Source organism: Mustela nigripes, chromosome 1, assembly GCF_022355385.1.
Source record: "Mustela nigripes isolate SB6536 chromosome 1, MUSNIG.SB6536, whole genome shotgun sequence".
NCBI lineage: Eukaryota > Metazoa > Chordata > Mammalia > Carnivora > Mustelidae > Mustela > Mustela nigripes.
Window position 1 is genome coordinate 225,491,036 of NC_081557.1, and position 27,564 is coordinate 225,518,599.

Consider the following 27,564-nt stretch of genomic DNA (forward strand, 5'->3'; position numbering starts at 1 on the left):
AAATTTATTGGGTTACATAAGTAATTATAATTAATTAACATATTTTAATATTTTTAAAGTATATTTTAGCAAGAAAATACAATCAAGCTGGCAGCTATAAATCAATATGTTGTCTCTTGACCTTAAGGCAAATGAATTAAATTTTTTACAAAGAAGAAAACCATTGAGCACAAATTCTTGGTATAGATAAAACTTCACTGCTCATACTGTAAGTCATCAAAAACAAGAACAAAGGCATATTAATAACTTCTAGATTGTTTTGCATAAACTGCTACACAAGTATTTAAAGAAAAGAAGGAAGGGGTGAGAAAGAAAATAAATTAAGAAAAGACGGGAAAAAAAGGATAAAAGGGGAAAAGGAAGGAAGGAGATATTTTATAATAAAAATACCCAGTACGTCCCCCCCACTATAGGAAAATGTTGCTGACAGCTGGATGTAGAAAAGACTTTAAAAGAAAGATTATGGAAAGATTCTTCAGAGCAACATAGATCTTTTGCTGATGGTTTACCTTTTTAATTCTTTGCATTTTACTTGTGGGCCACAAGGAGATTTCAGGGAAGGTAATCAATCCTTTTGTAATTGTTGTTTCTTGGGTGACAATGACCTTGGTAGAAGAGGATTTCTGAAAGAGAAAGAATATATTTTTCAGATGGAAATTGACATATAACATATGACATATAATAACGATGATGATGATGATGAAGATGGTAATGATGATGATGATGATACCTTTATACAGAGATTTACAATATCCTTTATACCTTCAAAGGCACACACACATAATAACCTATATAAACAGTTAGCATAATCTATGTGCTCACGTGACCCCTACTCAGTCCCCTTCTTTGCCTCCTTCATGTCAACTCATTTCCTTTTTTTGGAAGACACTTTGGTATGACTTTCTGCCTTTGCACCGTACTGCACTACACTAATTTACGTGCCTTCAACATGACTAGAGTCCTAGCAAAAAGAGCTCTGTTGCTAAGACAGATCTGTGTTTGTGCGTAAGAAATTTGTTCCCCTGGGATGAAATCACAGATGCACAAATGCTCAAAGAGCTCCAGCTTCTCCCAGGAGAGCTGGCTTACATTTCCAGAAGACATCCCTGGGGTGAAACACTTTTTAAAATAATGCTTTTAACCTTTGCTTTTGTTCACAGTGCAGCTCTAAGCTCCAAATTTTTCTGCCAACTGTAGAGCTACTTAACTGACCACTGGCAGGTAAGCAATATTCCTGTTGGTGGTTGTGTAATTCTAAATCTTATTTAGGAACAGAGGTACGAGTGTAGATCAAATAATTGTTAAAATTGTGTGAATGGACTATTGTCTCATGGTGGACAACTAGGAAATAATAATACCCAGTAGCCAGACTTTGACCTACTGTATTATGTCATCCTTTTTTTCTGAGTTGGGTTCGCTACCTCAACTCCTTGTTTTTGCCATATAGATAAGGAGTGTTTGATACTGTGCTGTATGAGGGCAGAAAACACACAGGGTATGGATGGTCTGTGTTTTTGCACAGAGAAGCAAGATGCAGAATCCACTAAACACCTGTTGTCAGAAACTGGAGGAAGATGGTTGGGTTTTGTGTGTTAAACTATATGTAATTGGGAATACTAGAAATCCAGCTCTGTGATTTCCAGTAGGACTGAAAGACATGCCAGCTTTCTCCTACCAAGTGGGTCAGATACTTGGAACATTCTTCGGAAGTTGTTCTTAAAACACTTTACCAAGGCTAGGAATCTTCTCTGTTGGCAAACAAACTTTGCTCCACAAAGCAGAGTAAGAACAGCCTATAGGTGTCTTTTCTGCCATTTTGTCAGGTCAACTGTGGTAATAAATTTCTTCGTTTTATAGTTAAAGCTCTGGTGGTCCTCTTCAGAAAGCCACTATAGTACTACCAGAAAATCCTTTATGTGAGGACAGATAAGTAATCTACATGTTTGCTGCTGCATTTTCAGGGCTGAGAACAGCACCGAACATAAAATCAGAAGTTAATACATATATGTTAGATGGGTAACTTCAGTCAGGCTGAGGGTGTACTTATACAATGTCTGCCACACATTTAGGATAATTGGTACTTATCCTAAAATACATACTGACTTGCCCTTCAGAATAGATTTTTTTTTCATTTTATTTTATTTTTTTCAGTGTTCCAAAATTCATTGTTTATATACCACTCCCAGTGCTCCATGTAATATGTGTCCTCCCTAATACTCACCACCAGGCTCAGCCAACACCCTCCAAAACCTTCAGTTTATTTCTCAGAGTCCATAGTCTCTCATGATTTGTCTCCACCTCCGATTTCCCCCAACTCACTTCTCCTCTCCATCTCCCAATATCACCTATGTTATTCCTTATGCTTGACAAATAAGTGAAACCATATGATCATTGATTCTCTCTGCTTGACTTAGCATAGTCTCTTCCAGTCTCTTCCATAATCTCTTCTGGTCCTACCCATGTTGATACAAAAGTTGGGTATTCCTGCTTTCTGATGGAGGCATAATACTCCATTGTATTTATGCACCATATCTACTTTACCTATTCATCTGTTCCAGGGTATCGTGGCTCTTTCTGCAGTGTGGTGATTGTGGCCATTGCTGTTATGAACATTGGGGTACATATGCTCCTTCTTTTCACTACATCTGTATCTTTGTGGTAAATACCCACTAGTGCAATTGCAAGGTCCTAGGGTAGCTCTATTTTTAATTTCTTAAGGAATCTCCATGCTGTTTTCCAAAGTGGCTGCACCAACTTGCATTCCCACCAACAGTGAAAGATGGTTCCCCCTTCTCCACATCCTCTCCAATACTTGCTGTTTACTGTCTTGTTAATTTTGGCAATTCTAACTGGTGTAAAATGGTATCTCAATGTGGTTTTGATTTGAACCTCCCTGATGGCTAATGATGATGAACATTTTTTCATGTGTGTTAGCCATTTGCATGTCTTCTTTGGAGAAGTGTCTGTTCCTGTCTTCTGCCCATTTTTTGACATGACTATCTGTTTTGTGTGTGCTGAGTTTGAGGAGTTCTTTATAGATCTTGGATATCAGCCCTTTGTTTGTAGTGTCATTTGCAAATATCTTCTCCCATTCTATGGGTTGCCCCTTTGTTTTCTTGACTGTCTCCTCTGCTGTGCAGAAAGTTTTCATCTTAATGAAACTTCCAGACTCTTTTTATGAAGCCAGCATTACCCTGATCCCCAAACCAGGAAAGACCCCACCAAAAAGGAGAATTTCAGATCAATATCCCTGATGAATATGGAGGCCAAGATTCTCAACAAGATCCTAGCAAATTGGATCTAATAGTACATTAAAAAAGATTATCCACCATGACCTGGTGGAATTTATCCATGGGGTGCAAGTGTGGTTCAACATTCACAAATCAATCAACGTGATAGAACAAATCAACAAGAGAAGAGAGAAGAACCACATAGTCCTCTCAATTGATGCAGAAAAAGTATTTGACCGGATATACAGTATCCGTTCCTAATTAAAACCCTTCAGAGTATAGGGATAGAGGGAATACTCCTCAACTTCATTAAATCTATGAAAAACCCACAGAGAATATTATCCTCAATGGGGAAAAGATGACAGCCTTCCCTTTGAGATCAGGAACATGACAAGGATGTCCACTCTCGCTACTGTTGTTCAACATAGTACTAGAAGTCCTAGCAACAGCAATCAAACAACAAAAAGAAATAAAATGTATTCAAATTGGCAAAGAAGAAGTCAAACTCTATCTCTTCACAGAGGACATAATACTTTATATGGAGAACCCAAAAGACTCCACCCCCAAACTACTAGAACTCATACAGGTATTCACTAATGTGGACGGATACAAAATCAATGTGCAGAAATCAGTTGCTTTCTTTACACTAACAATGAAAATATGGAAAGGGAAATTAGAGAATTGATTCCATTTACTATAGCACCATGAACCATAAGATACCTTGGAAAAACCTAAACAAAGACGTAAAGGATCTGTACTTGAGGAACTACAGAACACTCATGAAACAAACTGAAGAAGACACAAAAAGATGGAAGAGCATTCCATGCTCATGAATCAGAATAAACATTGTTAAAATGTCTATACTGCCTAGAGCAATCAATATTTCCTATGCCATCCCTATCATAATTCCACTAGCATTTTTCAAAAAGCTGGAACAAACAATCCTAAAATCTGTATGGAACCAGAAGGGACCACAAATCGCTAAGGAAATGTTGAAAAAGAAAAACAAAACTGGAAGCATCATGTTGCCTGATTTCAAGCTTTACTTACAATGCTGTGATCACCAAGACAGCATGATACTGGCACAAAACCAGGCACATAGACCAGTGGAACAGAGTAGAGAGCCCAGATATGGACTCTTAACTCTATGGTCAAATAATCTTCAATGAAGCAGGAAAAAATATATACAGTGAAAAAAAGACAGTCTCTTCAATAAATGGTGCTGGGAAAATTGGACAGCTATGTATAGAAGAATGAAACTCGACCTTCTCTTACACCATACACAAAGATAAACTCGAAATGGATAAAAGACCTCAACATGAGGCAGGAATCTATCAAAATCCTAGAAAAGAACATAGGCAGTAACCTCTTCGACATCAGCCACAGCAACTTCTTTCAAGATATGTCTCCAAAGGCAAAGGACACAAAAGCAAAAATGAACTTTTGGGACTTCAGAATAGATTTTAACATGGGACGCCTGGGTGGCTCAGTCAGTTAAGTGCCTGACTTTTGATTTAGGCTCAGCTTGTGATCTTAGTGTTGTAAGATGGAGCCCCAGGTTGGGTGCCTCACTGGGCGTGGACCCTGCTTAAGATGAGATTCTCTCTTTTCCACTCCCTCTGTCCCTCCCCGCTTCCTGCTCCAAAAAAATTAATTAATAATAATAATAATAAAGATTCTAACAATATTCACAATGCAATTTGGATAAAGGAGATGCTACAGTTTAAATCATTTTACCTGTGATTCAAAATATAGGTACTTTCTTCATACTTTGTTTTTGCTGCATGGTGCTATGTATGCCTCTGTATGGTGCTATGATGCCTATAAGAGAAAAATTAAACTTGGTTCCTATAGTATGTAGCTTATATTCTAATTAGGATTATAAGAATGAAGCTTGTAAAGTAATGGTATAAATAAAAACTACTTTTTAAGTAAGTGGCTAAGGTAAGGTTAGAAACCACTGTGGAAGACTCAGGAAAGAGCCTTCCAGATTTTCCCTCAACAAAGGACTTGTCCCAGCTGCCAGGAATATGGTCAGCAGTCAGCCTCCACCTACTGGCCTCTTCATGACTATTGGTTTGCCTCAACTGCAGAGGAGACACCTCATGGTGGGTTACTCTATTGCTTTGTTCGTCCATATCTAGTGACTGCGTGAGTCAGGTATGTAAACATCAGTATTTTGGCCCAACATCGGTCAACACTTATAAGCAATATTCACTCCACATTTCCTCAGGAAGTTGACCAAGATTTTATTGAGTCTGTATTATAATTCAATTTCTTCTCTCCCCTCCCTTCTATAGGTGTTGATCCGAAATGAATATGCATCTCTGTTTCAGTGTCTCATATCAGGAAACATAAACCACAACCTTTAGGATACCTAGAGAATATGATAAAAGGTGTAAAAAAATAAAGACAAAAACAAAAACACTTCATGGCAAAAAAGGCCAATGGTTTTGGTAATGAAGGCATTGCTGAGAAAGAAACTATAATAAAATAATGATAAAAGCCCTAGATTGAACACAGACTGTGCCTTGTCCTGTGCTGAAAGATTTATGCAGTTTATGCCTATCGCTTCATTTAATATCCAAGGAAGTATCTAATTTAATAAGTTAGACTATAAGATCCATGTTTTGTAGGTTAAGAAAGTTATGGGTAGAGAAGACAGATGATTTTCCTTTGCTTGTGAGTGGCCGAGTTTTCAAACCTAGTTTGATGAATCAGACTCAGTTCTTCTAAAGAGGGTTAAGTTCAAGTTGGACCAGATAATTTATTTGTAGATAACAATAATTTGTAGACTGTGTAGATAAGAGGCTTAATGGAACAGTCTCAGATACAGGTTTCTCAGTTTTCATGCCTTCATCTCTCAACTTGTTATAGCATAGGGTCTTGATATTAAGTTAGTATTTTTCTGGATACTTTATTTCTGCTTCTAGGTTGCATCTGCAAAAAGTTCTTGAAAATAACATCTCCTAATTACATAGATTCCATCTCCTCATTGTCACATCTTACCCATACTTTCCATACCTGGATCATAGACTAGTTTCCATCCTTTGCTTTAATGCTTGGCAACAGTAAGATCTTCACAAAGAGACCATTTGAAGTTATGGTTTTCCTTAACTTTCTGCCTTCAACCACCTACTGTTCTTTTCTACTTAAACAATCTATTCTTAGCATAACATCCTAGACTATCACACTGTCTAGAGTTGTAACATCTTTCATGTGTTAAAATCTGATATTCCTTGGCCAATTCTAAATAAATACTCCTCCAAAATCTCCACACTTCTCCCACTGAATTCAGTGTTCAGCTTAACATTACCAAAATGACTCTCTACTGTCCAGTTTTCCAATACTCTAGAATTTAATCTGACATATTTTCCTTCCAGTTTAACCTCAGAAATTTGCTTAGTCATTTCAATGATATTCTCACTAACATCCTCCATTTTCATCTTCTGTGGATTGTGCCATGTACTGGATGGACCAACCACATTTTTCTTTTCTGTTATGCAACGAGCAGGCTTCTTTGAAGATCTATTGCTCACTATCAGGAATCTGGCAGACAAAAGTGCTGCACCAGGCTAGAATTTCCATGGAGTCAGTGTCTTTCTCCCTCTCACCGGTGAAAGGTTCACAACTCCTCATGGACCCCTGACTCTACATGCTAGATGTCTGGCTCTCAGACAGCTCCTGGAAATAGTTGCATTCAAACACAGATTGCTTGTCATCACAATGATAATTTTATTTCAAGCTTGAACTTCAAATAGAAAAAGCAATCGCATATGGGTGCGAAGTGAGGAGTTTCTCATACCTACATTTATTCCTATTATTTAAAAGCAGACCTGTCCTTCTGGGACAGAGAAAGGTTACTATTATTATAGTAATAACCACATTGATTCTTCTTTGGCTCAATTCCCCTCTCTTCCAGAGCAAGGTGATGAGAGTCAGATATTATCCTAAATATACCAGGGTCTGTATTATAGGGCAGGGACCCTGAAGATATCTGGTACTTATACACCTTGTTTCTTTCACTCTTGAGAGGAGAGAAATTTAATCTCTTTAATGTAAACATATTATTCTGGGGAAGAGAATGGTAAAAGCTGTGTTTTTGCCCTCTGGAATACCAACCAGTGTCTCCAGAGGGGAAAGAAGGTAAGTCTGCAAGTTTACGACTCTTAGAATTTCCCTGTGGTTGCTGGGGTGGGATTAGTTTTATTATCTTTTGTACAGGAGCAGATGGCTCTAGATCCAATGTGCTTAAAAGTGAAGAGCAAATAGGACTGAAGTGAAGGAGACATTCTCTAACATGTCAATTCATTTTGCTCAAGAAGCCAAAAATGCAGAAAGCATCTTCAAAAGATCTATACCATTCCACAGTGTTTGGAACCATAAGTACATTCTGAGGATCTGGTCCCATAAGTACATTCTGGTCCCACTCACTTCATCATTGGGATGATGAAAGAGAAGCTGATTCATAACCTCTCTTGTTAATCTTTAACGTTTGAGATTCTCCAATAAAATGTGTTTCTTATCTCATTCCAGGTGATACAGTGGAAGTTGTCCAGAGCCTGGTGCCCTATAGGTGGTGAGTATGAAGAATCAATTGTGCACTCTTTTTTTTTTTTTTTATGGACTTCCTAATGCTACATAGCTGATATCTTTCCCCAGCTATTCTCTCAATATTGCTCAGCAAATATTTTGTTCAGCTTTATCAGCTACATTCCTGATTCTTCACAAGTGTAAAATTCTTTAAATTTCAGTACCATTTCAGGCTTAAATCCCTTACTATTTATCTCTCTCTCTCTGTCTCACGCACACACTCACACACACACACACAGAAATCAATACTTTTTTCCAAGCTTTCATCATTATTCAGCTTCAATACAAACCCCTCCCCCATCCCCTTGCTCCTAACACTATCCCTCTACCCCATGAGAATTGCAATAAAGTCTATGGTTTTTTGCTTTAACAAAATTGGATTTAAATATCCTTTCCACAAAGTATGAGCTATGTGATCTGGGCCATGTCATAATTATTTCAGTTTCCTCTTTGGAAAACAGAAGGTATTAATAACCCTTCTGGAGGAAGATTAGGAAGTAGAAAATGTAAACCACCTAACTGAGTACCTAGTACTCAAATTGTGGTTATTACTGTTATTGTATAATTTCATAATTGTTTCATCTTTTGCTTTGGTGCTTTAGGTTTATGCCCTTTACCTACTTTAACCTCAGCAAAAAAAAAAAAAAAAAAAAAAAGAAAGAAATTCTTCTGTTCTCAGTAGATAATTCTCTGACCCACACTACTCTGCAATTAGACAATTCCTTCCTTTCTGTCTTTTCTTGCATTGCTAAATCCCTGAAACCTAGTATTTATTGGCTCACTGCCCTCACAGAGTTCATGGCCTCATCTCCCATTGTTTTTTCATTTTCCCATTGCTGCTTAGTCTCAACTTCGTGAATTCACAGGACTGACTTCTTAGATCACATCTTACTTTGTCCTGCAACAATTACAAGCATTGACCACAGGGTCTTAAAATCATCCTTTGCCAAGTTTCCTGAGAGTGTTTTCTAATTCTTCATTTACCACTCCGGGCAATCTTTGTCTTTTTTTTTTTTTTTGGTTAGATACTTGCCTTGTATATGCATGTTCCCCGGAAACATCATCTTCCTGGTTTATCCCTTGCTGTAGTTTCTGTTAGCCAATCACTATGGACAAACCTTCCTTTTCTCTGACTTGAAAATGTTTTCCCACACACTTCTTATATTTGCTTATTTTGCCCATCTAGTAAACCACTGGCATCACCGTCACTCTCCACCCATAACTAAACAACCCAAAGTCATATGTAAACCCAAGAAGCAAAACTCTTTCATCAAAGGATTCCCTGTGTAACCCAATTGAATAAAGAAATAATAAAGGGGAAAAAAAGAAAAAAAAATGAAGAAGACAACAAGCATAAACTTATGGTCTGTCTTCTGGATGTTCTGAATTCTCTGTGTTTATGTTTGTTTTATAAAATTGCAAGAAAAAGAAGTAGTATTCATGATATCTTAGATGTTTTATCTTTGCAAATTTTTCTGGAAGGCCACTGTGAGTTCTTAAAGTGTTAAAATAAAACTACACCAGCCACTATAAGAGCAAAATAAGTATATAGGGGGAAAAAGTTCTTGATTTGACTGTTCTGAAAAAAATTCTCTAAGGTATCACAAGCACATAAATGCCTACCCCTGATTCTGTAGGGCTCTTATTAATTGTTCCTACCGTTTGCATCTGTTTTACTAGTCTTGTGAATCTTTAAGGAAGCCCTTGTTAACAGAAAAGCAACTTTTTGTGAATCTAGTTATTTATTGACTTGTTACGACTTCAGAAAAATGTTGCCTCTGTTTTTCTTTCCCTGACATTTCTTCATACCTGAGCTTCTGTCTTTGTGTTACACAGTCAACATGCCTAAAAGCTTCCTCTTCTCCTAGAGCTGCATTTTCCCATGTTGGTATCTGGTGCCTCACTTCCAGCCACTCTGCATTCATCTGGTGCTCTGCTGCCTAGCTCTTCTGCGGTGTTGGCCTGCCTCTACAACAGCTTCAGTTGAATTGCTTACAGCTTTTCTCCCTCCTCCCACACACGGTTACCTTCTGGCACAATCTTCCTTCCAGTAGTACTCAGAGCTGCTGCTTAGAAACAGGAACTCATGCAAGTGAATAAAAACTACAGTGTAAGTTCTATAGCCACGGACTATAGGACAAATCAATATTCATATGCAATTGTAATTCAGTTTTTTAAAGGTCTTCAGTGTAGCTTAGACTTGTATCTTTAGCTGGTGAAAATCAGATGAAGGGAGATACCAAATATGAGCTGGCTTTGCTACAGCACTTTTCTCTGCCGGAGATGAGTTATTCTGAGATTATCTATTTGGCTCAGCCCTTCACCCTCACATGTTTGCTCAGGTCTTACTTCTCGATGAGATCTACTCTGACAGCCCTGTTTCATACTCCAACCTGTTCCAACCGTCCCCTCTGGCGTTCTGGATCAACTCTACTTTGCTCAACTTTTACTTATTTTCCCCATAGGACTTAAATCTGATAATATATTACATAATCTATCTACTACATTTTCTGCATTTATTTTTAATTCTTAATTACATAACCTAGCTTCCGCAAGGCAAAGACTTTTGTTTTGCTGGATCCCAAACACCAAGATTCTGTCAATAATAAGCATATAAAAATACTCTAAGAATGAAAAGAAGGAAGAAAGGAAGGAAGGAAAGAAGGAGAAAGGAAGGAAGGAAGAGAATGATGGAAACAAGGAATGAAGGGAGGAGAGCAATCTTAAGCCAAATAAATAATTAGTCTCTATGCAACGTTAATGCATACTTATTTCAGGTCAGTTCAACAAATGTTTTCTAAATAACACTATACTATAGATATTACTCAGTGTTACAATACGTAGTCACCCTTAGTTAAAGGAACCTGTGATAATTTGGGAATACAACCATCTCTTTCTAATGAAGTAAAGTATTATAAATGTTGGAATACTGTGCTATGAAAGTGTTATGACAGACTTGCACCTTACCTCATCCTAATTGCTTCTAGATACTACAGGGCATGGCATGGGGGTGCTGTGGGAAAGGCAAGAATAGATAGGGACAGCAATTAGGAGGCTCATGTTCTTCAGATAAAACAACATGTGTGTGTGACTGACAGCAGTGGTAATAGTAACAGGAAAGCATGGATGGATTTCTGAAGTACTTAGGCGATAGAATCAGAGGAACAGGGTGAATGATCAAGCAAGGGAGATTTGCTTTAATAAGGCATGGATTTAAAAATATGCAAATCAAATCTGCTCATCCTTGTGGTGACCATTATATCATACTGTCCCAAGAGAGTAAAAGGGATAAATGCAGTTCAGTGATTAGAGCAAATGTATCAGGACATGAGACAGAGAAATTCCAGTTTGGAAGTTTCTAGTGTTTCCAGCCATTGAAAGTGAACTAAAACTACAAAAACTAGGCATTGGGAAGGAATGGGAACAAGGGTCACTTCAAATACCAGCAATTTAACAGTTTTTTAAATTTACTTATTTAACTTACTCTAAGACAAATCAGTAACATTTTTAAAATTCCAAGAATGATAAGAAAATAATATGTCAATTTAGCCCATTTTTCATGGTATCCAAGACCTAAAAAGAATAATTGGGGGAAAAAATGCATGTAAGATGTACTTATTTAAGATAAGAACATCATTAAAAGAAAGATTCAATTATTGACTTATATTATTTAATAAATATCTACTAGTCTCATGGTGCATAATTAATCACTCTGTGAGGTAGGCACATTCTCTTGTTTGCTTGTCTTCTGCAGCCCAGGACTTGAATAAACCTTTTGATGCCTGAAGAAATTAATGAATATGCAGATTATTAGTAAGATGGGATTTGGAATCAGAGAGAAATATTTTAAATCCTAAATCTGCCACCCAATAGTTGAGAAAGCTACTTTATTTTCTGAACTTCAGTGTCCTCGTAAGTAAAATGGAAAGAACAATAGGTCTACCTCACAGGGTTGCTGACATTTAAAAGTAATGATCAGTTATTATTTAAAACAGTTAGTGTAGCACCTAGCATGTAGTAAGTATTCAATAAATGTTAATAATTATTATAATATTCCAGTTTTTATGCCAGATAGATCTTAAGCCACAAGTGAATTTGAATATTTAAGGCAGCCTTCAAAAACCAGTAACCACTGTGTACTTAGTAAGCCAGAGGGCAAATCCCTTTCAGGAAGTCTCAGTGAGAGACATATTTTCAGTACTTTTTCCTATAAATCCTCAGTTCATTATTTCACCATATTTTCTCTTTTCTTTGACTGTTCCTAATCAGAGATAAGAAATATGTCAAATAACAAAATGCTTAAAATGAAACTCTACTTTATAGTAGGAAGTGATAAGTAAAAACTAGTCATTTTTAAAAAATATTTTATCCCTTTAGAGAATACAGATGAATTATATTTATGCAAGAAATATATTCAATGGCATCCACAAAGTTGTAAAGGAGGTGTCTCAGAAGAGTAACAAAACTTTCACTCTACTCCCTAGAAATTGATGGGATCCTATAAAACAAACACTGTAGCTTTAATATTGTCTAAATGTTCAGAATCATAGTAGGCCTAGGACATGTTTTAGCTGTTAATGAAATGGGTAGAAACTGCTTCATTAAACGACCTTCCTTCCAACCCCTCAGCCTTTTTTTTTTAATTGAAGTATAGTTGATAGAAAATGAGTCAATCAGAGAAAGACAATTATCATATGATCTCCCTGATATGAGGAATTTGAGAGGCAGAATGGGGGCCTCGGGGGGTGGGAAGGAAAAAATGAAACAAGATGGGATCAGGAGGGAGACAAACCATAAGAGACTCTTAATCTCACAAAACAAACTGAGGGTTGCTGGGAGGAGGTGGGTAGGGAGAGGGTGGTTGGGCTATGGACACTGGGGAGGGTGTGTGCTATGGTGAGTGCTGTGAAGTGTGTAAGCCTGATGATTCAAATACCTGTACCCCTGGGGCAAATAATACATTATATATTAATAAAAAATAATTAATAAAGTAAAATAAAATTTTAAAAAATGTTACTCTAGTTTCAGGTGTACAACATAGAGGTTAGACAACTCTATACATTATGCTCGGCTCACCACAAACAGAGCTCTTATCTATCACCATACAATGTTATTATAATACCATAGAGTATACTCCTGATGCTGAACCTTTTGTTCCTGTGATTTATTCGCTCCACAACTATACCTCCTAATCCCCTTCATCCATTTCACACATACTCCCATTCCCCTCCCTTCTGACAAAAAAAAAAACAAAAAACAAAAAACAAAAAAAAGTTCATTCTCTATAGACCTGTTACTATTTTGTTGCTTATAGTGGTGGTTGGTTAGTTGGAAGGTTCTGTTTCCTTAGATTCTAAATGTAAGCGAAATCTTATGTTATTTGTCTTTCTCCGTCTGACTTCTTTCTCTTAGCATAATACCCTTCAGGTCCAGCCAATTTGTACAAATTGCAAGAGTTCATTCTCTTTTATGGCTGAGTAATATTCTATTTTATAAATATACCATATCTTCTTTATCCATGCTAATTTGAAAAGGCATATGCACCCTTATGTTTATTGCTGCATTATTTACAATAGCCAAGATCTGGAAGCAACTTGTGTCCATCAATAGATGCCACTTTTCTTCTAAAAAAGCCTATCATTTATTAACAAGGCTACTCTAGAGGAAAACATAAGAAAAACTGTAGTGTTAGACTCACTGACCACATGAGAGTGCAGATATAAAATTTAGACTAAGAAATACAGAAAGCATTAAAGACCTCTGGTAAATAAAATAATAAAATAGTAACTGAAATGGATTCATAAAGACAAGTTCTGTTTGTTTTATTCATTCCCCTATTCAGGCAATTACTTATTTGATCACTTATGCATTCCACTAATTAAATACCAAATAAGTGCCAGAACATTTTCTAGCTGCTGTTACTGATAGCTAATGGTTATAAGGTCTTCCATCCAACTAACAAATTAATGCAGCCATCTCCCTAACTTGACTCTTCTGTGAGTCACTTACCTACTAGTGTTACCTCCATGACTAAATTCTGATGAGAAATATTTAGTTTTGTTTTAGTTTTGTTTTTGAGTAATGGATGCTCAAGTTACACAGAGGATTCCCTCAGAACGTTGTAGAGAGATATCCTAAAAACAAACAGACAAATAAATAGAGCTGGAAAATGATTTCTGTTTAGTCAGTGTTGCCCAAAGGCAGGACAAATTGCCTAAAAGAAAAGTTTCCTTAAAATTCCTTTTGCTACTTTGAATTATTCATTTATAAAACTTGACATTAGCACCCCTTGTAGAATATTTTTTGTGGAGTGTTCTGCCAAGAATTCTAAGCAAGATTACTAAGACCATTCAGGCATATGGAAACAGTTTGATAATTAATAATTCCATTCGGGATTCCACATTGGATGCACATTGGAAAACATTTCATCTTCCAAGTAGTTATCATACTCTGTCTGCTGGAAATGGTGTTCAGGATTACAATCCATCTCAACACAGCAAACTGAAAGATAAATCCTATTTGTCCTTTTTGATGATTAAAAAGAGCTGACTAGGGGCGCCTGGGTGGCTCAGTGGGTTAAAGCCTCTGCTTTCGGCTCAGGTCATGATCCCAGGGTCCTGGGATTGAGCCCTACATAGGGTTCTCTGCTCAGCAGGGAGCCTGCTTCCCCTCTCTCTCTGCTTGCCTCGTGATTTCTGTCCTTCAAATAAAATCTTAAAAAAAATAAATAAAAATAAAAATAGCTGACTGGAAATCTGGAAAGCTTAAGTTATTGACATGCCCGTCACTAATTTTGGTAACATAATGACAGATGTACTTACATATTTAAAACAGACAGTCATGTAAAACTCCTTGTTCAATACTTTTTTTTAATTTAAATTTAGCTAGCCAACATATAGTAAATCATTAGTTTCAGATGTAGAGTTCAGGAAATTAATAGTAAATGCAGTGTTTTTTGGTGGAATGTGTCAATAGCCATGTTATAATATGTGTGTGTATGTGAGTATGATGTGAGTATGTGTGAATATTTAAGGTTACAATGAATGGCAGGGAACAATGTCTTTATTAGCATGTTCATGATTTTTTAAATATTTTCAACCATTATTACTTTTTTATTAAACTGTAGTTGACATACAATATTATATTAGTTTCAGGTATACAACATAATGATTCAACATGTATTTACATTATGAAAACAAAATCCACAATAAGTGTAGTTACCATCTGTCACCATACAAACTTACCACATCATTGGCTGTGTCCCCTATGCTGTTATTTCATTTCACTGAAGCTGATATTTTTAATAACTAGAAGTTTGTAGCTCTCAATCAATCCCCCTCACTTATTTCATTCATACTCCCAATCTTCCTCCCTTTTGGCAACCAACAGTTTGTTCTCTGTGTTTATGGGTCTGCTTCTGTTTTGTTTTGCTTGATCTTTTTTTTTTTTTTTTTGAGATTGCATATATAAGTGAAGTTATGTACTATTTCTCTTTTTCTGCCTGGTTTATTTCACTTATCATAGTACCCTCTAGTTCTATCCATGTTGTCACAAATGGTAATATTTCATTTTTTTAATAACTGAATAATATTCCAGTGTGTGTGTGTGTGTGTGTACCAAACCTTCTTTATTCATTTATCTGTTTATGGACACTTAGGTTACTCCCATGTCTTGGCTGTTTTAAATAAGGCTACAGTGAACATAGAGGTACACATGACTTTTTCAAATGAGTGTTTTTGTTTTCTTCAGATAAATACCCAGAAATAGAATTGCTGGACCATACAGTATTTCTCTTTTTAATTTTTTGAGGACTCTCCATACTGTTTTTCAGAGAGGCTACACCAATTTACATTCCCACACACTACACAGGTTCTCTTTTTTCCACATCCTCACCAACACTTGCTACTTCTTGTCTTTGATAATAGGCATTCTGATAGTTGTGACTTGACATCTTGTTGTGATTTTGATTTGCATTATCCTCATGATCATTTTTGAGCATCTTTTCATGTGTCTATTGGCCATCTGTGTGTCTTCTCTGGAAAAAAAAAAAAGTCTATTCAGGACCTCTGTTTATTTTTTAGTGAGATTGTTTTTGTTTTGTTTTATTTTGGTTTTGATGTTGACTTGTAGGTCTTCTTTATATATTTTGGATAATAACCCCTTATGAAATATATCATTTTCAAATGTCTTCTCCCATTCAGTAGGTTGCATTTTCATTTTGTTAATGGTTTCCTTTACAATAGAAAAGTTTTCTAGTGATACCATCTTAATTGTTTATTATTGCTTTTATTGCCTTTGCCTGAGGAGAGAGATCTAAAAATTTTTAGTAAGACCAATGTCTAAGACTTCAATGCCTGTTTTCTTTTAGGGATTGTATGGACTCAGGTCTTTAATCCATTTTAAGTTTATTTTTGTATATGATATAAGAAAGTGACCCAGTTCCATTCTTTTGCAGTGCAAAATGTTTACAGTTTTTATGTAATGAGTCTATAATTATTTGGAAGACATATGGAAGTGAGTAGGATAATATATAAAATTCTTTTGCCTTTCTTGAAGGAAAGATATAATGTAAAGTTTGTAATTAATTCTTCCAGGCACTATGTTTTCCACCTAGCAAATCTTTTAGTGTTAAAATGTATTTACTTCAATAAAATATGATTTCCCAAATGAAAGAGTAAGTCTTTAAAACATAGATCAGGGCGCCGGGTTGGTTCAGTTGGTTGAGCCACTGCCTTCGGCTCAGGTCATGATCCCGAACTTCCAGGATTGAGTCCTGCATCGGGCTCCCAGCTCCTTGGGGAGTCGGCTTCTCCCTCTGACCTTCTCCTCTCTTATGCTCTCTCTCACTCATTCTTTCTCAAATAAATAAATAAAATCTTAAAAAAAAATAGATCAAACACCAATTTTCAGTGATTAACATTCAGTAGTTTCCAAGTTAAATTTTGATAAAGTGAGTGGACAATAATCAGAAAACAAATGTATTGCAAAACTTAATCTTGAAACCAAGAAAATTCTAGAAATTCAAGGGAAAAATATTTTTTAAGATTATATTAATTTATTTGACAGAGAGAGAGAGAGAGAGCAAGAGAGAGAGCACAAGCAGGAGGAGTGGGAGAAGGAGAAACGGGCTTCCTGCTGAGCAAAGAGCCCAATGCCAGGCTCCATTCCAGGACTCTGGGATCATAACCTGAGTTGAAGGCAGCAACTTAATGGCTGAGCCACCCAGAAACCCAAAGGAAAAAATATTTTTAAATCCTAACTTAGAAGTGGTTACAGGGGCATCGGGGTGGCTCAGTAGGTTAAGCCTCTGCCTTTGGCTCAGGTCATGATCTCAGGGTCCTGGGATCAAGCCCTGCATCAGTTTCCCTGCTCAGCGGGGAGCCTCCTTCCCCCATCTCTCTGCCTGCTGCTCTGCTTACTTGTGATCTCGCTCTCTGTCAAATAAATTAATAAAATCTTTAAGGGGAAAAAAAAAGAAATGGTTACATTTCATGAAGAGGAGGGGAGGTTGCACACATGTAGTCACTTTCCCAACCAATCAAAGTCCATATGTGACATATATTCTGTCAATGTTTGCCAGAGTAGAGGCTAGAAATTGCCTTAGTCAATTGCAACTTGGTAAAATGCTGATTTCTAATTTCACATGTACTAATGCAACGTGAGCAGGTAGAGATTGGCATTGCCCAATTTACTGAAATATGTGAGAGATTTGGTAGAAACCTAACAGATTAGAACATTTATTAAAGGTTAGAATACTATTTAGTCACTAGAGCAATTTTGGCTCAGTAAATCTGAGATGAGGTCCTCAAATATGTGTTTAATAAACATAATCAAAAACTCTTGACAAATACTCTTCTAGTCAATGGGCTTTAAAATACGGTAGATGAGATGATTCATTAGAGAGTAAAAAGAAAAACAATTCTGTTTTTATTTATTCTTCATCTCGTCTTTTTAAAATTTCTCTTTTGGGCAGATGAATTCTCAATGTCTATTTGAATAACCTGGGACAAGCTTCTTACAGGCCATGATTCTCAGTTAATTTACCTATAAAATTAGTGTTGGGCTAAAATGATTTTCAAACATCTCTCAACACTTAAGTGGGTTTGAAAACAATTTTGCAACAAACACTTTAGAAGTGAGGTTAAATAGATAGAAGAAAAAAATACACAGGGCATCACAAATAAAACAGGTAAGTGCTACATTACAAAGCTTTAGTTTGATTGTGTGTATATAAATATACTGGGATGTGTGTATATAAATATACTGGGATGTGATGTAAAACATTGTTTTTTTACAATGAATTGTGGCCAAAAATTTGAAAAATGCTTCACTAGATGACTTCTAAAATTCCTTTAATTTGAAAAGGTTTAAAATGCAATATTTCTTTCCCAGGGCTAGGAACTTTAAGTGTAGTATCATCAAAGTATTTACAGAGTAAAATTGATCTACATATCATTATTTCCCTATCTGATATGAATTAAAATAAATCAAGTAGAAACCTAAAAAATTAGTATCATTTAATAAAACTGCGTAATTCAAGATCAATATATTTCTGTGTACTAGAAATAAAAAATAACAAAAATCTAGGGAATATATAGCATACTTTAATAATAAAGGAAGTACAAAACTTTCACAAATATAAGAGACATTATATTATTTATATATAAATATATATGTATAAGGATATAAATATGTATGTTTAATGCATAAGTGTATAATGTATAAATATACATATTTGAATAATATATATATATTATATATATATATTTTTTTTTTCTGGAGCAGCAGTAGAAAAGTATATAGCACCTCTACACTGAAGTTTTTGGTAGCTAAAGTACGTTCAATGGCACCTATGGTACTCAAGATGAAGACTAAGTTCCTTCAAACAGATTATAGAATTATAGAGTACTTTATGATCTGGTCTTTGTTTACCTCTTTAATTTATTCTTCTTTATTCCTAATATTTTTGTACTCCATATTGCTTTTAACTCCTTTTTCTTTTTTAAACCTCAACTTTCTAACTTTGGACAGCCAGCTCTACTAATCCTGTGCATATTAATTTATACATTTTTATGGAAATTTAGAGACAGAGCTATGCTTAACATTTTGCTCAGTGATTGTATAGCCTGCACTTACATCAACATAGTATTTTATCGCTCAGATTTATAAATGTCTGTTTACTTATTTATAGTTTCTGTAGACCTATCCTTAGCTCCTATAAACTAAAAGCCTATGAATTTATTTTCCCATTTATACTGTGAAAGAAACTTATATGGTACTCCAGATGATAATATTCTGGGAAATAAGAAGCTAGACAGGTAGAGTTACCAGAGATTATCTTTCTGTGAAAATAATATTTAAGAGATCTAAAGTACTAGAAAGGAAAAGTCATCGGACTCACTGGGCAAATGAGGGTAGGCTAAAAGTATGATAACTTACATAGGCTGGTGAGCGAAAATGCCTCAGTTAAATCTCACGTCTTTATTGATCACTAGAACAGAGTTTGCATTTTATTTCAGTTTCAGTGTAAGTGGTTTCAAAGGTGTGATAAGCTATATAGAATGTGGTTTGGAAAAGACGTGATAGGAGATTTTGAATATATTTCCAAAGTCTCTGAGAGGATGTTGGTGAGTTGGTCTAAGATGTTGACCATGATCAAAATAACGGTGGTAATAATAATAATAACAATAATAATAATAAATTGTACTACATCAAAAGAATTCACTGATAATCCAAGTGACCTCATTATGGTGAAGAGTGAATCACTGAGGAATTAATGTACACCATTATTTACCCAACAAATAACATAATGTCCATTACATAGTAGGCACTCAATAAATAATTATTGAGTGAATGAATAAGGGCAAGAAAGGGTAATAAAATGCCTAGGGAACAAAAGGTTATTTGTCTGAGGAAAGGAAATGCATGTCATCCGTAACGGCATAATTTATATAATGCATATTCCCTGTCACATATTGGTGCCCAATAAATGTCTATGAAAGGAATTAGTACATTTTCTGCAGAATTAAATGATACTTCAGTTTTAGCTATTTCTTTTCACTGTCTATTTTTATGTTTATGTTTTGTATCAAACTTGATTCATAAAATGAAAATACACATATTAGCCTACATTATCCAGTTTCTTTGACACAGTGGGTACTTAATAAAAAAACACAAAATTGAATAACTTTGCTGCAATTCTATTTTCTTTTTGATATTGGTTATATTGATAAATATTCTCATTTGCTCAATTTTCTTTTAAAGTGTGAAAGCTGAAAAACAATGTACTTTGTAATCGTAATTCTTCTACTGTTTCTAACTTTCGAGGTCAATAAGAGTTCTAAATAAATACTTGAGAAATATTTGAATATTGCAATGACTCAAAAATACTTATAATTAAAGTTTAACCTATCTAATTTATTATTCTGAGAAAAATGTTAACATTTCTAAATAGATTGGGAACCTTTTTTTTTCATTAATTTGATTAAAATAAAAATATAGTTTTATGCTTAAATGAACTTGAATACTTTTTCTTGCTATAAGCTTTAAACAAAGATTAAAATTCTAACAATGACTAATTTTGCTTTTAAGGTAAATGTTTAGGTAAAGTGGTAGGCTGTAAGTTCTTATTAGTCAATTTAAAATATCTAGCTATGTTATCACTTTGATGTCATTGGAATTATCTTATATGGCTTTTCTTTTTTACTACTTATCATATATATAAAACTTTTTGTTCTGGCAGTATTAATATTATTTGATTTTGTTAAGCAGATTCCATAATTTCCTTTGAGCTATATAAAAGCTGTTTTGCATACAATATTAAAACATGAAGTGTTATATGAATCAAGCTCATGAAGTTGATTTAAAATTCTTTCATTTCAGAATATTTAATGTTTTTGTTTAAGAAAAAAACAAAAGGATAGATAAAGCTACATTTAGGTCAAGATTTATTTCTCTTTCTAAATAGGTAAGTTTCCCTATCCTCATTGTAAATCCTCAATTTTGAGCATTTATAAGGTAGAAGAACTAATCTGAGCCCTTCTCAGTACATTAACTTTAGTAGTGTGTTCAAGTTATTCCTCAGACATGGTGGGAGTAGCAGAACATATAATAATTATTTTAGAATGGGTCAATGAGATTCTATCTCTATTGTTAAACCCCAAGCCCCAATTAGGGTCACTTGTGGAAGGCCAGATTACCAATTGAGGCTTAATGCCCAATCTAATTGCAGTTTCAACCTCCCCCAAAAATGTAGTCCTAACTGGTCAGTCAGGCATTTTCTGGTCATCATCAGTGAAGTAATATGTCACATGGGCCCTTTTCATTCCCCAAGGGAAATGTGATAATCCATCTAATAAGAGCCGATGCTCTTCCCTCCTAAGGGAAGGCGATCGTGCCTGAAATAATCTTTTACTTCCTTTTGCTAGTTGTCTCTCCTGTTTCTGCCTATGAAATTTTTCCATTTTGTATAGCTTCCATAGGATCTCTCTGCTTGCTAGATGGGATGCTACCCAATTCATGAATTGCTTAATAAAGCCAACAAGATCTTCAAATTTACTTAGTTGAATTTTTATTTTTAACACTATCCATTCCCTATTTTCTTCAATAATTATTTAATTTACTTGTCCAACATATTTATTGAATGTCAGTGATGTTCTAGACATCTGGGTTTATACTGCTAGAAATTGTATATATGTTATGTGCCCTCATGAAACTTAGTTATTGTCTAGTCTGGGGCACATGAAAATATGTAAACACATTTTAATAGGAGCCACAAAAACGAAAGTTAACAATTTTTTTTTTCAGTTTGAATTTCTTTACCTTTTATTTTATACCTACTATTAGCATACAGTAAACATTTAAAAAAATGATGTACCTAGGCATAAGGAAACCATCAAATGGTTAAATAGTACCACTCCCTCACCACCCCAAGATAGGTCCACCAGGAACATGTAATTATAATTTTATTTGGAAAAGGGGTCTTAGAAGACATAATTAAAGATCTCAAGATAAAGATAGCCTAGAATGAAAGCGGCCAATAAATCTAAAAGATGTCTTCATAAGAAAGGGCAAAGGAGAAACTGACACCAGGATGCACAAAGGAGAAACCCAAGTGAAGGTGAAGACAGAGACTGGAGTTACATGGCAAAAGAGAAATTGAGACCAAGATGCACAAAGGTGGAAGCTATGTTTAAGTGAAGGCAGAGATTGGAGTTACATGGCCACAAGTCAAGAAAACTTTGTATCCAACCAGAAGCTGAGAAAGGTTAGGGAGTGTTCTTCCCTAGAAATTTCAGAGGGAGTCCAGCCCTGCCAACACCTTGATTTAGGACTTCTGTCCATTAGAACTGTGAGAAAATAAATTTCTGTTGTTTTAGGATACCAACTTTGTAGTAATTTGTTATGAAAATCCTAGGAAACTAATATTTGCATTTTTAGAAGATTATGGAAAGAGAATTATGGAAGTGCAAAATCCACATGGTGGCTATTTCCATTACCTAAAGCAGGAGTGGTTATGGCCTAGACTAACACTTGAATTGAGATGGAACCCTTAGAGGTAGGGTAGCTGGGGTGCTAGGGAGGAATGGGAAAAGAATGAGATCCCTATAATGTGTATAGGAACAGTTGAGTAGATGGTGATGCTGTTTACTTAAGTGTGAAAGACAGAATAGTAGGGGAGAGGGTAGTTTTTATAAAAATAAAATGTATAGAAGATGAAAAAGAAAAGAAGAAAATTTCATAGTGAATTTCAGTTAGAAACACACACACTCACACACACACACACACACACACCTGTGTTCCGAGCCTCTATTTGACCTATATTATTGATACGGAGTACAGTTCCAAATATTAGAAAACCCCTCATTTAATGGATAAACACATCATTACAAAAAGTGTCCTTCCTTAAAGGACTTCCAAATAGTTTAGGGATGGAAACAGCAATCAGAAAAAGACATTCCACAGGGTGCTGATAATGCAGAGAGGAGGGAGTTCTCATCTTGCCCTATGGTGGGATGGTTAGAAGATCTTTAAGGTTCAAAATTAAATCATAAGTATGGATAGAAATAAGTCATGTCACCAAAGGAGTGCTGAATGCCTCCTAATAGAGCAAGCATCGTATGCAAATCCAGTGATGTAGGAAGGAGCATGCTTTGTTGAAAGTACTTTAGTAATGAATGCATACTAACAGATGGTCAGAGGAGAGCCTATGAGGAAGGGGGTGGCCGAGATGGAGGCAAGAAATAGCATCCAATGGTCCTAAGATGCTATGCAAAACATTCTGGCTTGTATCTTTGAGATTTGAAAAACTCTAATAAATAGGGTTCAGGATCTGAACAAATTTTCAGAGATATTACCCTAGTAGTAGGAGATAGAGCAGAGAAGCTACATTCCATGTCTGCACAGTGTGTTACTCCCAAGAAGAATCTAAAAGTATGTAAATGTCAGCTTCAATTAGCACAAGGGGATTGTTATTGCTCTATTTGTTTGAGACAAATACACACTGAAATAGCAGTGCCCTCTGACTTCCTTCTGAGGATAATAGCAGTGTTCTGTGATACTCTTCTATTTCCATGCTCCAAAATAATGAACACGGATAAAAGTAGAGGAACCAAAAACTTTTTTTTTTTTTTTTTTTTAGGATCACATCAGGAGGAGGGGAGAGCTTTAAACTTGAAAGACAATCTTCCATAAGGATTTTAAAATGTTATTTTACCCCCAAATGAAAAAAAGAAAAAAACAACTATTTTTGTTTTTGAGATATATAGCATTATTTAAACAAGGCCTCATGAGTTTCTACTAGGTATAAATAGTCTTCTAAATTGTGGGTCACAAAGGTGATAAAGACTGTTCTTAGTTTTCAGTAGCTCAAATCTAGTGAGTGGGAAAAAAAAAACATAGCACTTAATTCTCAGACTATAATAGCATATATGGAAGAAATTAAAATAATTGATATGTATTGGTGGGGAAAAGATGGTGCTAATTATGAGCAGTGGTATCTGGGGAGACTCCACAGAAGGGGAAGACTTAATGGGAAATCTTTATGACTGTGTGAATTGGGGGAGGGGGCACAGCATCTTTTAGTTCAAGGGATTTCTGAATGCCAAGGTGACTGTGCTGAGAATCAATGAGATTTTTCTGAACATGATATTGGAACCAGCATTTCTCTTACCATAATGTGTGTTCTTGATGGTGCTTATACTATGTTTGAGTAGAGAGGCTGGGATAAATCATGTTGATTCACAATCCCCTTTACTTTTGTTAACCCCTTCCTTCACCTATGGTTTTCTTTTTTGCCTTTACCTATGTATTATTTGTAATGCACTCATTTACTCTTTATTGGATTGAAGGTTTTTTTTTTTGTTGTTGTATTTTTTGCAAGTTGTCAGGACGCCAAATTTAAACAATTTTAAGAGAATCTATTGGATTATATTACTAAAACATTCAGAGGTAATGAATGCTTCAGGCTATATTTTATCTCCTTGTTCAAATTATACTAATCTCTTTTTACATTTCTTAGCTCATCTTCCTTGGTACGAATGCTAATCCTCTATAACTTCCTCTTCATGGTCTAAAATTGCTCCTTTAGGTCTCAGCTCTAGACACTTCCACATTCAATGGATGCTTTCAGATTTATATTTCACTGATAGAGCTTCATTTCTCTTGACATCAAGGAAAACCTCCAACCTTTTGTCTGAGTAGATCAGTTTAGATCAGGTGCTCTTCCCTGCACCAATTCCTGGTGTTAGAAAGATGAAATTAGATCAGGGTTTTCAACATCTATACTATTGGCATTTGGGCCAGATAATTCTTTGTTGAGGAGAAGGATGATTCTCTTCATTATAGATGTGTGGTAACAACCTGAGCTTCTACCCTCTAGATGCCAGTAACAACCCACACTACCATTGGTCCCCTCACAAAAATGTCTCTAGGCATTGCTGAATAGAGGGAAAATGTTCCCTGTCAAGAACCACTACATTAGGCTGATGGAGTTAGGTCTGAACCCTAAATCAGGGGTAGGGCAGATTCTGGGAAGAAAATGGTATGGTTAGATCATAATTTTTATTTGAGGATAAATAAGTAAAAGAAAGAAACAAAGACACTAGTAGTCAAATAAATAATCAACTAACTTTTTTCTCATTTAGTCCTTGAACATATATGAATTACAAATCTATTCTATGTGTGATAATATGATAGGAAACATGAAGAGTGGGATAAATCTAGAATCTATGCCTCGACGGCACATACAGACAGTCAAATCAAAGTCTACTACTCAAATTATAACCCTTCTGGGATTTTAAAATAACACTTGTCCCTATAGCTTTCTGTGCATAACTCTGGCATAGCTCAACATACTCTTTAATCTTTGATTTACTTCTCTGTTTTACCCCTAAATGCATCATAATCTCTTTGAGAGCAGATATTATTTATCCCTGCTACATACCACCAGTGTCTAGCACAAACTAGGCTCTCCTTAAATGTTTTATGAAGGAAGGGAGCTCTTTTTATTCAATAATTACCATTCTCATTAATGCCAAGTGTTCTTGATATAGAATCTCTATATCTTGATAATTATTGCTTTGTTGTAAAATCTGATGATTAATAGTAGCATACCCTATCTTATATTCTTGTTTACAATTTGGTTTTACATAAGTTGTGATAAAATATGGACAAGAAAGAATTATGAGCTCCCATACAGCTGCCATAACCTGATCTAATAGATGCTATGCCAAAGCTTTATCTGACAAGATCATAATTTATATTAGTCAACTATCATGGCTTTTATTGCACATATGCATAATAAGACATAATTTGGATGTATATATATGTATGTATATTTTCCCTCACTGTAACTTAGTATCTAAAAAAAATGTATCACAGAGATGATATAAAATTCCTCTTGGTAGGGGTGCCTGGGTGGCTCAGTGGGTTAAAGCCTCTGTCTTTGGCTCAGGTCATGATCTCAGGGTCCTGGGATCAAGCCCCAAACCAGGCTTTCTGCTTAGTGGGGAGCCCCCCACCCCGGCCTGCCTCTCTGCCTACTTATGATCTCTGTCAAATAAATAAATGAACTCTTTAAAAAATGTCCTCTTGGTAGATGTATGAATTGGTAATAGTGCATGGTAGATAACAATGAACTAGTACTAGGGACTTTGGTAATATAGGAAAGAGACAAAGAAAATTTCTAAGACAGGGAAGGCTATGGTTTATTCCAAGAATAGTATGTAGAATCAGAGAGAAACAGCATATCTTGGATGCAACTAAACTGGCAGTGCAAAGTCTAGAAATCAATACAGATAATGCTGACCCTATTCCTATGTCTTAAAATTTGGTCTAATCCCTACCTACCAGTAACCAATCAATACAGTCTGTAGGTTATAAATATTATACTCGGTCGCCAACAAGGAAGTCTGAACACCTCACTGCACATCCCAGTCATGTTTCTTATCTGGGCTATTTGACACTACATGTCTGATTTTATTTCCTGATTTGGTCTCCATGCATGTCCCTCCATGATGTTTCATCATTATTGTTACCATGCATCAAGTGTAATATGCTAATAAAGATGCTCAATTCACTACTTAACAATTATTACCCTTAATCCTCACAACACCTTGAGACTGTCACTCATTCCTCATGTGGTAGACAGAATGCTAACATGGTCCTCAGCACTTTTGGCTCCTTGTGTAAATGTCGTGCATAAGACCTGGAGCTGTGAATAAGATGCATTTTATTTCCATGACCAAGTTATATTAAGTGGGCTTTCATGTAACTTTAAGAAAGGGAGTTTATTCAAGTGAGCCTGATTTAATCTCATAACCACTTAAGAGCAAAGAGATTTCTCCTACTGGTCAAGAAATCAGAAATAGCTGACTGGATGGCCTGGAGGAAAGCAAACATCCATGTTGCAAACTCCCCAGGGAAGAAATAGTAGCTAAGAGTAGTGCCCAGAAGAGAGTTCTGGGGGGAAATAGGACTTCAGTCCTCTTAATCAAAAGGAATTGTTGTCTACCAACCATAAGAATGAGCTGGAAGCAGATTTTTGCTTTTGTTTTTTGTTTTTGTTTTTTTATTTTTCTGGGTTTTTGTTGTTGTTGTTGTTCTGAGCCTCTGAGTGAAAAAAACAGCCCAGCTGACACCTTATTTTCATTCTTGAGCAGAAAAACCAGCCTGTTCAGGACTTCTGACCTATAGAACTATAAGTTAATAGATAGATGTTGTTTCCAGCCATTAAATTTATGGCATTTTGTTACACAGCAGAGGGCAACCAATACTTTTCATATGTACTTCACATAGCTATCAACTAGGTGAGAAATACAGGGATTGCTAAAGTCTTATCAATAGAGTGTGATTTTTGCAAAGGGACTTTCTGCGTTCGAATTCGAACTGCCCTTTGTTAGCAATGTGACTTTGAGAGAACTATTCAATCACTCTTAAAATTCCAATTCCTCACTTGAAAATACAGGTAATGGCAACATATACCTCATAGAATTGTTAAAAAGATGAAGACAGTTGGAGGAGGTAAAGCTTCTAATTTGGTGTCAGGCTTGTTTACATGTTCAACATACACAGAAGTTACCCCTTGTAGGGAGTCCAGGGAATATGATATGAGACCCCCAGTGGATGCCTAAAACTGTGGGTAGTATGATAAAGTTGAATTTTATATATTTTTTAAAATATTTATTTATTTATTTGTGAGAGAGAGTGTGCGAGTGGGGATGGAAGAAGAGGGAAAGCCGAC

The 27,564-nt window shown here is 35.6% G+C and overlaps 1 long non-coding RNA gene across 1 annotated transcript; it reads left to right on the forward strand.

Annotated features, from left to right (window-relative positions):
- Nucleotides 1–1,175: 1,175 nt before the first annotated feature.
- LOC132015356 (uncharacterized) lies at nucleotides 1,176–27,564 on the forward strand. The gene is made up of 3 exons (XR_009403634.1): nucleotides 1,176–1,221; nucleotides 7,767–7,809; nucleotides 27,523–27,564. It is a non-coding gene; the product is annotated as an uncharacterized LOC132015356 (long non-coding RNA).